Source organism: Colius striatus, chromosome 10, assembly GCF_028858725.1.
Source record: "Colius striatus isolate bColStr4 chromosome 10, bColStr4.1.hap1, whole genome shotgun sequence".
Classification (NCBI taxonomy): domain Eukaryota; kingdom Metazoa; phylum Chordata; class Aves; order Coliiformes; family Coliidae; genus Colius; species Colius striatus.
Genome location: NC_084768.1, coordinates 28,820,734 through 28,833,085, shown reverse-complemented (window position 1 = coordinate 28,833,085; position 12,352 = coordinate 28,820,734).

The following is a 12,352-nucleotide window of genomic DNA, read 5'->3' as shown; positions in this document are numbered from 1 at the left end:
CCAATGTGTCGTGTCTGTTTAGCAGCCAAACTGTACAAAGAATTAGAGGAGATCTAATAAACTTTGTTCTGTGGCTTAACATGAGTGTTTGCCTTACTGTTACCTGTCACAAGGGATATTTTTTCCTATCTGTGTAAAGTGGGTATTTGTTAGTGTTGGATACTTTGCACAGCTGCCTGCATACAGGTAGGTCTAGAAAAGTTCAGGTTTCACCATCAAGGCTGAAATGCTGAAGACTGTTAGGCACAGGATAAGATCAGGCAAATGCCTGTGGAATTGCTGCCTTTCCTTGATTAAGTTTGTCACAATACTTGTGTAGTTATGCAGTGATGATTCCTTTGGCACATCTGTAAAGGGAAGGGGACTCCAAGAGAACTGGGAAGCACAAACCTAGTGCATGGCTGCTGTTAGAGATGATTGTTGTCTTGATCTCTCCTTCTGCCTTAATCACCAGCTGATTTCCTAAATGCCATTCTGCTGCTCTTCAACACAACCTATGTGCTGAACTCGAGACTGTGTTCTTAAAAGAGATTAGCACAGCGTAATATTCTTTATAAAAGAAACTGAGAGGTTGACATGCTTATTATTTGAAAATAAGGCTTAGTGTTTTGTATAAGGGTGTGTCACAAAAGTCACTTTATTCATGTATAGATTTCCAATAAACAACGTCTTGAACTTGAAACCTCACTGTGGAAAAGCTTGCAGAGCTGATCCGAAAGGAGTGGGAAAAGCAGGGGTTCTTCCAGCACTGGTAGGGATCTTCCTGCTGCTAAAACTGCATAGACCAAACTGATTTGCTTGAAACCTCAGGTAGTATCTCCTTGTGGACTGGCCGAAGTGGCAAGGCTCTGGGAGCTTGTCCCAAAGCAAACTTTCTACTCTCAAATGGGAGAGAGTTCTACAGAGGGTCCCTGTCCAAAAAGTGCCAAGTTGATGGAGAAGACTGTAAACATGCAGATGGAGGTTGCCTCAGTATAATAGTCCCCCCACTCCTCCAGCAAGACTTGTCCTTAATGAGCTGGTTCAGAAGAGAGTTCCAAAGTCTTGTGCAAAACACTGTTCCTTGTAACAGTGGGGCCACCTCTGTGCCACTGCCCTGGCTGAGAGTGGAATGGGAAAAAGCCTTAGTTCAGAGTGGAGCTGCCACTTGCATTATTGGTTGGCAGCTTGTGGCTGCCAGCAGTTAGGAAAGTTGCAGCTGAAGGGATTACTTTTCTGCTTAGTTTCAAGTTCAATACCTGTTTGGTTGCTGTTATCTCTGAAAGCTGTGATCTCTTAACTCCTCAACTGGTTGCCTGGCACACTCAGGTTATTTTTTCTAGATGTGGTGCAGCAGGATTTGGAGACTGGGCACCTGGGACTGGATACTTGCCACAGTCCAAAGATCCCAGGATGAACAGCTAAGAATGAGAACCTGAAGGCAATGCAAAGAGGATTCAGCTAATCAGGTAACAAAGGAGACTAACAAAAATATTAAGACATTTGGTTTATTGTAGCAGCAGTTCTCATGCTCTTTTCATCTGCAGACCTTTCTTTATAAAGCTGCCTGTGGAGATATGGAGGCAGAGATGAATTTAATCTTGCTGCTCCCTGCTATTTTTCATGGGTTGCTTAGTTTAAGATGGTGGTTTTCAGCTTGTGGTCTTTAGAGTGTTTCTGTTGGTAACAATAAGCGTCTTTACTGAGACTTCTAATCTGCTTGGCTGATGTATTTTCTCTCCTCTTTGCTTTCTGCCTTTTAGTATCTTTTTCCTTCCCTTTCTGAGTTACAGATATTCTTTGGGATGGGGAAGGGAGTGCTCTTACAGTCTGGACGTGCCTTGCACTCAAAACCTGTTTCTGCCAGCTAGTTTGGTGCATAATCTGTTACAAAACTGGTGTAAAACACATTGTACCTTTCTTTTTCCAACTACAGAAGATCTCAGCATAGTACCTTTACTCTTTTCTCTGTGAGTGAGGTCAAATCTCTGTTCTGCTTCAGCACAGTGCTTAGCAGCAGTTGCATGAAAGAAACCTCCTGGATATTAAACTAGCACTGACCTGTTGTGCTTCAGTGGAGGCAAGGGAGATGATTGTGGAGGGAGGAAAGATGCTTAAAGAAGTTCAGTCAATTCTGCTTCACTAGTCAGACTTCAGGTATGTATCTGTTCCCTACAGCAGCTATGCATGTATTATTTAGTCTAGCTGTTTCATGATTGTGATGTATAGAAATTAATGCAGAAGCACTCACTGCCTAGATGTTTCCTGTCTCCCTCCATCAACTATGCCACCTTGAATTCCAGGGGAGACAAGAATTTGTCTTCAGGGTAAAGCTGCAGAAGCTAAACTGAGCAGGACAAAGACAAATTGAGCTGTGCTTTTGAAGAGTGAGATGCACAGCTTATTTCTCTGTGGGCAGCAATGCCAGGCTATTTTGTCATCCTGCTTTATAACTGCATTCACACAGCAGAGCAGACATTTTCTCTTCCTCCTCAAATGTTTGGCAGAAAGCTTGCTTTTGTCTAAAATGTGTCTTGAGCCCTGCACAAACCATTCAGTCCCAAACCAAATACCAGTTTGAGTTGTGCTTTCTTTCTAGTTTACAAATAGGAGGGTTTGGTTTAGTTTCATGTAATAGCTGCTGCAGCTGGGAAAATACAAGGCACCATCCCAAAAGATATTATCTGCTTTATTCTGTAGGGCTTTTTAGCACAATGCAGTTTCTTTGTGGTAAGGAATGGCAAAGATTGCTGTGTGGCTACCAAAGTGTAAGGATATGAGGATGGTGCATGGAAATGGTGTCTTGTACAACTTTGGTGCTCAGCACATGCTTTTGTTTAGTGCCATGAGATGTGAAAAGAGATTTTAGGATAGATTGGCAATTGGATCAAGCCTTAGTGTGAAGCTTCATCTGTCGTGGAGCTCTTCAGGGACTATTAGGATCTATTTGGAGGGTGTAATATGTGGTGGTCCTCTCTCCTGACTGAGCATAGAGCTATCTCTTTAGGTTGCTGTTCAGGACATTACTACTGTTGCCTTTATAAGCCAGAGCCAGCTCAAGTCCCCAGATGTGGTCACAAAGTATCCTGAGGTCTGTGTTGTGTTCTCACCCAAATTCCTCTGTTGTCTGAATACCTCCTCTGGTTTCCTTGGGCTATGATGTAAAGCATCAATGCCTTTATTTCAGAGGGACGACTGCTGCAATCTGAAGTGAAGCTGCTGCCTCACCTCATATTCCACACACACAAACTTCTGGGAGGGGGAGGTGTTCCCTGGGAGCATCCTTACTTCCATTTTCCTTTCCAGTCCATGCATCCTCATGGACAAGATTTCCCAAAGTAGCCTGACCATGGGAGAAGCCCTTGGTCAAAGACGACAACAACGATGTGAAACGTCCTGGACGTGTTTTCCAAATGAAAGTAGAGTCAGCAGCCACATTTTTACCGGGTCATCAGAATGCCCATGGGAAATAGAAACTGGGTAATTTTACTGTGTTCTTTCTAATTTAAAATTTTCTATGGAAAGAAAGTGCATTTGCCCACTTCCTTGGGACAGAGAGCTCAGGATTTTAAGTGCTGTTCCTGAAGCAAGCATTGCATTTGGCTTACCATGTGTGACTTCTCGTGAAGCTTCCCTGGGCTCTTGCATGCTATTCTTGCCAGCGAGAGCAGATTGCTTCCAGCCATAAACATCCCACAAAATTATGTATGTTCTTTAAGAAAAGTACCGAGATTTTCTACTAATTGCAAAAATACATCATGGATGCCTTGAGCATCTGTTATTTATTCTCTGACCAGCTTTCATCCAAAAGTAACCTTTAAACAAACTGAGATTGAGTAGTGTAACTGTTCCAACGTGTCACACACATCTACACCCTCCAGTTTAATTATGTTTGAAACACATGCTTAATAGTTGACTTCTAGGGAGAGGCACAAGTTGTTTATATCTCTTAGCTGGGAGACGTTCACAACCTGGCGAAGGCGATGCTCGGTGCCAGAGCTGAACGCGTGTCTCGGGTGTTCAGCTGAACTCTTCCTGGAAGCCGAAGCTCAGGAGACAGCGGGCTGTGCTTACACAGTTGCTTCAGTGTACCACAAGGGGGGGTGCGAGGCTCGCACAGAGGAGGGTGCAGCTTCCGAGTCGCGGTCACAGGCTGTGCAGTATTTCCCGTATATCGAATGATCTGATTATTAAACAAAACCCCTTCTTCTTTTGTTGTTTTTTTTTTCCCCCTGATGTAACCTGAGGAAAAAAGATCCTGTTAAAGAAACATATACTTCTTACGGGTCTTTTTCTTGCATTGAGATGTGCTATATTGTTAACGTGGCAACAGTGAACATCGTGCTTGTTTGTCAGTTTATTCAGTTGCATCCAGTGAGAACAACTCGACGGGGACAACTTAATCATTGTGGCTGTTCTCTAATAGGTTTTTCATTCCTTTTGTGAACCAACTAGGGAACTTTCTGAGACTGGCTTGGGTGAAGGAGGACGGGGAGCTGCTGGAGAGAGTTCAGCACAGGGCCACAAAGATGATGGAGTGGAGCATCTCCCTTGTGATGAAAGGCTGAGGGAGCTGGGGCTCTTCAGCTTGGAGGAGACTGAGGAGTGACCTCATTCATGTTTACAAATACGTAAAGGGCGGGTGTCAGGAGGCTGGAGCCAGCCTGTTCTCAGTTATGGCCAATGATAGGACAAGGGGCAATGGGTGTAAGCTGGAACATAAGAGGTTCCAAAGAAACACAAGGAAGAGTTTCTTCATTCTTTAGGTGAGGGAGCACTGTCACAGGCTGCCCAGATGGGTTGTGGAGTCTCCTTTTCTGGAGACATTGAAAACCCACCTGGATGAGTTCCTGTATGACCTGCTCTAGGTGGTCCTGCTCTGACAGGGGTTTGGACTGGATGAGCTTTTGAGGTCTCTCCCAACACTTAAGATTCTGTGAGGGCTTTCCCTTAGGGAAGGAGTTGTGTACCTGGTACTTCTCACAACAGAGAAGTATCCCTTGTGTCACACCATACCAGAGTGCCTCAGAGGTGACATTTGGCCAGGGCTGGAAGAGAGAGCACTAAAAGTGAAGCTGGTGGGAAAAGCTGAGTGACAAGCACTTGATTCATAGGAGAATTTTAGAAGGAGACAACTGTAACTACACAATCAAAAGCATAAATTGGTTTTTTTCTGTTCATTTATGATTTTGACAAAATCTCCTAGTTGCCCTTCCATCCTATTATTCCCTCCTAAGGACTGTCCGTGGACTAGTTCACTCCTTCAGCTGTGCAGATACTACCTGAACATCCTTCAGCAGTAACAGTCCTGTGCTTCACAGAAATGCCTCAGGGGAGGGGAATGGGAAGAGGCAGGATGGGTTTAGCATTTTGTCTGGTGGAGGGTAGAGGACTCTGGAGATGCTGGCAGGGTTACATTGACAAAGCCTTGTGCTGTGACATAGCCAGTTACTGTAAGCATGGGGCACAAGCAGGACCAGTACCAATAGCAGCCCCCTACACTGGTTCAGCATCTCCTGCTGTTCCAGTGGCATCTGGGTCTAATGTGACTTCACTGGTGGACAGCTGAGCAGCACAGACGGGGACTGAGCACTGATGACTTTGCAGACCCTTCGCAGTAGAGTTCCTATTCCTTTATGCTTAGATGCATTCCCCTTTTCTAAGTAACTTGTATTGCAGATGAGATTAATCAGCCAATCACAGAATGTAAAAAAACTTAAAGATCACCTAGTTCCAATTCCCCTGCCATGGGCAGGGACATCTACTACACCAGGTTGCTCAAAGCCCCATCTAGCCTGGCCTTGAAGACTTCCAGGGATGGTACATCCATAACCTCTCTGGGCAGTTCCAGTGTTCCACCACCTTCACAGAGGAGCGTTTCTGCTGTGGCAAAAAGAGAGCCTTTACTTGCAAAGAGCAGCTGCTCAGATTTGACCAAACTAGCTCCTAACTCAGTGCAGTTAACAGGACAAAGTCCCTTAGGAAGGACAGGCTTACTCTGGTTTAGGAGAATTCATTGTGTCAGTTCAGTGAGTCCAATGTCAGCTACCCCCAAAGTTATCCCAGGTGTTTAGGTCAGGATGTTAAGTTTGGATGTTTGTCCAAAGTATCGACAGGAGGTGGCTTTTTTTGAGGGAAATTCATTGGTGCATTTTTTAGGGCACCTGCTGATACTGGTAAGGAAATGCCTCAAGAAAAAGTTCACACAGTTGCAGGCAGAGTCTGAGAACAAAAAGGGGAGGTCTCATTAATATTTACAAGTATATAAATGGTGGGTGTCAGGAGGTTGGGATATCTCTTTTTTTCTACTGTAGCTAGCAACAGAACAAGGGGTGATGGGATAAAGCTGGAAAACAGAAAGTTCCATTAAACCTAAGAAAAAAACTATTACTGTGAGGGTGAGGGAGCACAGGCTGCCCAGGGAGGGTATGGAGGCTCCTTCCTTGGAGGGCTTCAAGACCCCCCTGGACATGTCCCTGTGCGACCTGAGCTAGGTGACCCTGCTTCTGCAGGGGGGGTTGAACTGGATGATCTCTAAAGGTCCCTTCCAACCCCTACCATTCTGTTATTCTGTGAACCACTTTGGGAGTCCAGTCCTCCTTGAAGGATGTGACATCTCTCAGCTGTCATGTCCAACCCGCTAATGTCCATCTCAGCTGCAGGATAAAAAATGACACTTCAGATAACACATGGTTTTGAAAGTTCAGAAGAACACCAGGCAATGAAAATAAGGCACAAGGAACCTTCATGATATTAAAAGTGCCAACAGTAATTTTGAAAATTAGTGACAAAAATGACTCATCATTAACTGACACTGTGACAGGAAGATTTTGAGAGACTTTGGGAGAGCAGGTGGGTTTCTGCTGTCTGAGTAGGCACGATGTCACCACAGCAGCTAACCACAGTAGACATATGAAGAGCTTTCATTAGCTTGGTGGTTGTTCTTCCATCGTGAGCAATTCCTTAACTCCTGCCTTATCTACCCTACTGTCTCCTCTTTGCACTGCACTATCCCATTAAAAAAATGTGCTCTAAGGGAAAGGGATAAACATGAGGAGATGAGAGTCCCCACAAAGAGCCAAGGAGATGCTGAAGGGCACAAAAGTGAGTGAGGTCTTTGGCAAATACCCACATGTGACAGTCCTTGGTACAATTGCAGAGTCACCCTGATGTGCTACTTATTGGTCTAATGGGTTCCAGCAGGGAGCCCAGGCCAGATGGGTGAGGACAGGCAGGTGTTCACCACTTTCCTGCTGGTCTCCAGGAGTTAGTGCAAGATTGCCAACTGGAACCCAGGGACAGAAGCACTGGTCAGCCCCTGCTTTGGAAATCAGGGAAGGAGCAGACGTGAGCGTTCTGGGTTGGGTTATTACTGCATTGATTTGCTCAGGAGCAAGGTTGCTGGCTCCTTTGGACTGTCAGAGAGAGGCTGGGTGGTTTTGAGCAGCACCAAGGATGTATGGCTGAGTAGCTGCCTTGTATTTCATCAGGTGTTGCTGGAGGCAGACTGGGACCAGAGCACAAAACCTTGGGATGCCTTGGGCAGAGGTCTCCATCAGGTGCAGGTCTTTCTTGTGCTGCTGATCCCTTTTCCCACCCATAAATGCCCCAAAGCTCCCAAGTTGCTCAGGAGGGGGGTTATTGTTATTCAAAGGAACTTTCAGTGCCCCAAAGCCTGCGTGACTGAAAACCCTGCCAAGCACTCAGAGAGCATGAAATTTGGTTAGAAGTCATCTGAAGCTTGGGTTTTTTTTTCCCTTTGCTTTCTGATTTTCTTTCTCCTTTTTTTTAACTGCTTGTTTCTCTCCAATAACCACAAGGAGTAGCAAAGTTGTTTTTTCTCTTTAAAGCAGAATAAGATTTCTGTATCATTTCTTTGAGCTTTATTTAAAAGGGGGGCGGGGAAATCATGCCCAACTCCCTCTAACTCCAATATTGTAAGACTTAAGGCAGCAATGCTAACTCCACTCACTGTGTAGTACCTGGAAAAGCTTCTTATTGTGTCTCTGTACTGCAGACTTCAAAATTAAACTGGGAAAATGAGCAAAGGACAAGAGGTGAAAGAGAAATGCCAAAGGTTAAATGAGCTGCCAGTCACCTGAAGCAAATCAGTGAACACTGCTTGCTGGAGAAGCTGCCCTGCTTGATTGGACTGTTGGCAAGCTCTGCCTGCTGGGGCTCAGCACTGCCTGCAGATCAGAGTGTGTGGGATGCTTGGTCTTTTTTTGGCTCAATTTTAAGTCAGAGCAATGGGCAAGAGAGAATGGGTAAACCCTGACCCCTCCTCTGCAGGTGGCAGAGGTGAGACAGAAAGACTGTGACCCCATATTATTCCCTGCCCACTGCAGCACCAGCTCTGCTGTCTCATGTGCAGGTGATGCCGTTGTGGATTTTCCCTCTCAAAAAGTTGTTTTTAAGACCTGAGAGGCTTGCTGGAGATGAGAGCTGTTTGTCACGGTGCTGAGCTGCTACTGCTGTGTCTGGCTGTAGGGATAGACCCTTGTTCCCTGTCAAACTCACAATCCTAGGCTTGATCCTTTGTGTTTTTAAGCTTGTAATGATGTAAGCAGAGAAAACAGTCTGTTTGAGTGCTTAAACTGAGATGTTCACCAAAATGTGCCTGTGACTGGTTGGTATGTAGAGGAGGAAAGGAGGTGGTGTGCTGCTGTTGGCTATCCCAGACAAGGATGCTGCATCAACCTGACTCCTTGTACACAGTGGGGACAGGGCACCAGTGGAGTGGCAATACAGGGCTCTGTGTTGTAAGGGTGAGAGGCTGTCTGGAGGATGTCTCTGCACACCCTGTCTCTGCACATACAGATGCTGGTGGTCCCCAAAACTTGCTTCCTTAGGGATGACACTGCCAGCATCCCATGAGGTCCCTAGGGGTGGAGCCAACCCCAGCAGATAAGGGAAAAACCTCCCTTTGTGAAGGTAAATAAAGCCTCAATCTGTCCTGCTATTTTAAAGAAGCTGCCTCCCCCATATGTGACTTTGGGGGGTGTGTTGATGTGTACCTGCCCCAAGGGTTTAATGTGAGTCTAAATCCCCTCTCTCTCTGCCTTTCTCCTCTGAATTGGGAGCTGTCATCACGCTGCTCAATCTTTTAAGTCAGCCTGAATGCCAATTGTCTCTCTTCTTGAAGAAAAAGAAAGTCTCTGGGATGCTGCATGAGGCTGTTGCTCTGTTTTAAGGTGTGCTCTTTCTCAGTCTTTAGTATTTACTTGTTCTTTTCTGTCCTGTGACTCAAGTGAAGGTGTGTTCCTGATGAGGAGTTTGTTCTAGTGAAAGCGAGGACGTGGCAGGGCCTCCTGGACTGTGAATAGACCTGTTGTGGCCACTGTGGTCTCTTGAATTGGGCACCCATTGGTAGGGAGGGGAGGATCAATGGATGCCTGGAATCTCTCTGCAAGTGAGAGGTGCCCCTAAGGTTGTTCCTGGCCTCCTGGGTGAGAACATAGCTGTGGACTGGATGAGGGTGAGGCAGGCAGAAACCAGGCTCTTGCTGCTCTCTGATAGAAAACACAACCATGAAACTGCTTGAAATACCCATCATAAGCAACACAAATCCACAAGCAGCTGTCAGAAAGCTGTTGGGGATGCACCCTGGCTGGAAAGCATCAAGCTGATCCAATGGGGAGACATATATCTCAGGTGAGATATATGCCAGGAATGCAATAAACTCTCGCAGCAGGTACCTTTCCCTGCTGACTTTTGGTCTTTTCCCTTTTTTGGCCCCAGACTACAGACTACTTGAAGGGGACATCTTTAAGGAAGTCAATCAAAGGGCAGTGGAGAAGGCAGATGTGAAGAGTGTGGTGGAAGGGCAAGTTTTAGAGTGACCTGATGCCGTGTGGGGACAGGGATCGCTGGAGCGTGCATGAAATGAATGGCTCCAGCAATGACATGGGTAGTCTTTGGGTGAACACTGGGAGGGGGAAACTGTCTGGCTCCAGGACAACACAATACCTGGTGACTTGTGTAGAGGAAGAGCCCTGGCACCAACCAATGTGTGAGGCTGATGAGAGGTGATCTGGGCAGGTCATTCAGAAAATCTGGTTTGTTGGCCCTGGGAGGACATAATCACCTTGGCCTGATGTTATCTTGGGAGGCTGTGTGTCAAGGAGGAAGCAGCAAAATAGGCAGGCAAGTGAGAGCCTCTGGCTCAGAGTCAAGCCCTGGGGTATCAAGGAAGGGTGGTGCCTGGTAAGAGAGGGGTGTGAGGAATCAGAGTAAAGCTAGCATGAGGCTGAGTGCTGGCTTGGCTGAGTTTGATTTAAGCTGATGGAACTTTATCCATGTCCTCACACACTGGGTGCAATAGTTTTCAGACATGTTTCAAAGTGCACTGTTTTAATGGGGTTGACACTCAAGTTTCCCTCCCCAAGAATGAGATTTCAGCAAAAAAGTTTCCATTTCTTATCCATATGCACCCCTTTGAAACTAGAGACTAATGTGACATTGGTCCTGGCTGGGTGAGGGTGAGAGCTCTGGACAAGACTCTGCAGTGGGATGCTCCCAAATCCCACAAGATCCCAAAATCTGCATGGCTGGGGGAGTTAGGCATCTACCTCTTGATGAGTTGAGCTGAAGTGGCTTTCCCAAGGTTGCTGGGGCACGAAAGATAGAGGATCTCAAATTTCCAACCAATTTGAAACTGCCAAAGCACCTTGTCTCCCTCTTCAGTCTACATTAACAGGCAACAAAATCCTGTTATCATAAAGCTTTGTTCATATTGGTTGGTTAAACACTTCAATGGGTGTATTCCTAAGGTATGCATTTGTTTATTATTATTATTATCATTATTTTGAAAGGCATTCTTATTTTCATGATGTCAACATCGTGAGTAAGAGGGCCCTGCTGAATTAAACAGACTTTGCCTTTCTTTGTGGAGAGGTTATGTTTTGTTGTGCTTGCATAAATGATTTCTGCTGCCATGTGTTGACCTTTAAAGTAAATAAGCAACAGAAAGCATCTTGGTTATGGTGCCTATTGGGAAGGAAAAATCAGGTTTGGTATTGTGTACGTCGTTGGATTTATTTTATATCAATTTGAGGGGGCTTTTTTAGAGCAGTCTGATTCATTCCACATGTTTCCCCCCAAGGTTTGGACAGTAAAACTGTTCATCTGAGTCATCAACTAGATAAATAATTGGCAACTTTAAGGGCCCATCTCCTAAATCATTCCACAGTTGCTCGTGGCCCTAACAGCGCTTGCTTGCTTGTGTGTTCAAGTCAGCTGTAAAGTCTAATCTGGGCTTTCACTGGCCCCAGGAGACCAACAAAGCGCTGATGGTGGAGCCTCATGTCGATTTGTCTTGGCACATCTGCTGGAAGAAGGCAGGGAGCTGCTGGGGATCATGGTATTTATAACCAGGGTGGAGGAGTCTTCCCCAAATGGGAACCCCAGGGTGCACACCTGGCACCCACATCACTGCTCCTGCAAGGAGCTGGCGCAGTCCCCTGCGTGGAGGTGGTGGGGCTTATCCTTCCTGGTTGATTTCCTGAGCCACTTGTGGATCCTGCAGAGTAGCCCACGTGGTAGGAAACGAGAAGCACAGCCCTGTCCTTGTCAGAGTCCAGCCACATGTGAGCATCAGCAGATTTAAGATGGACATGTAATTGCTGCTTCATTTATGGTGACTGGTTTCTGAGAGAAACGTGAATCCCTCTACATGAATAAGAGAGAGATTGGACTTTTGCTCTTCTGACCCAGTGGGTTGTTTCTGGCTTGAATTCTTGTCAGGGATGCCACTTGAGTCTTGTGGAAACGAGATCCAAAGTGTAACCCCACCATGGTTGGAGAAGTCATTCTGCTGTCCTGGGAATGTAAGAGGAGCTGAACTGGATGCTCCCTTGCCTGGATATAGGGGTTTTTAGGGGTTATGATTGCAGTTTAAAATGCAAGAAGGTGCCAAAAGCAGGATGAGAGACAGCTCAGCAGCAATCTCTGAGCTTAAGGAAAAATAGTGTAAATCTGGAACAGACCTTTTGTCTTCAGAGCTGGCTCCAGGCTTCTCAGCAGGAGAGGCACAGCTTCTGCTGGATGGGAAAATAAAGCAGCTCAAATGCCTCTTCTGAGAGGTCCTGGCCTCTTGGCTTGTATCAGGCATGTTTGGAGCAAGCCTGCTGCCTTGGGAGGGATGCTGCTGAGCCCCAAGGAGGTCATTGGTTGGGGTGGTGGACATAGCGGGGAGTAGGGCCCTCACCTCCTTTGGATAGTGACAGGATGTTAAAGGTCAGTGCAGCTGAAGGAGAATGAGTGGATCATTTGTTGCTGGAAAGATAGGTCCTGTTAACACCCTGCAATGTGTGACAGTGACCCCTGTGAACGTTCAGTGAGCTCCTTGAGGTAAAGCTCAGCTTTGCTGTAT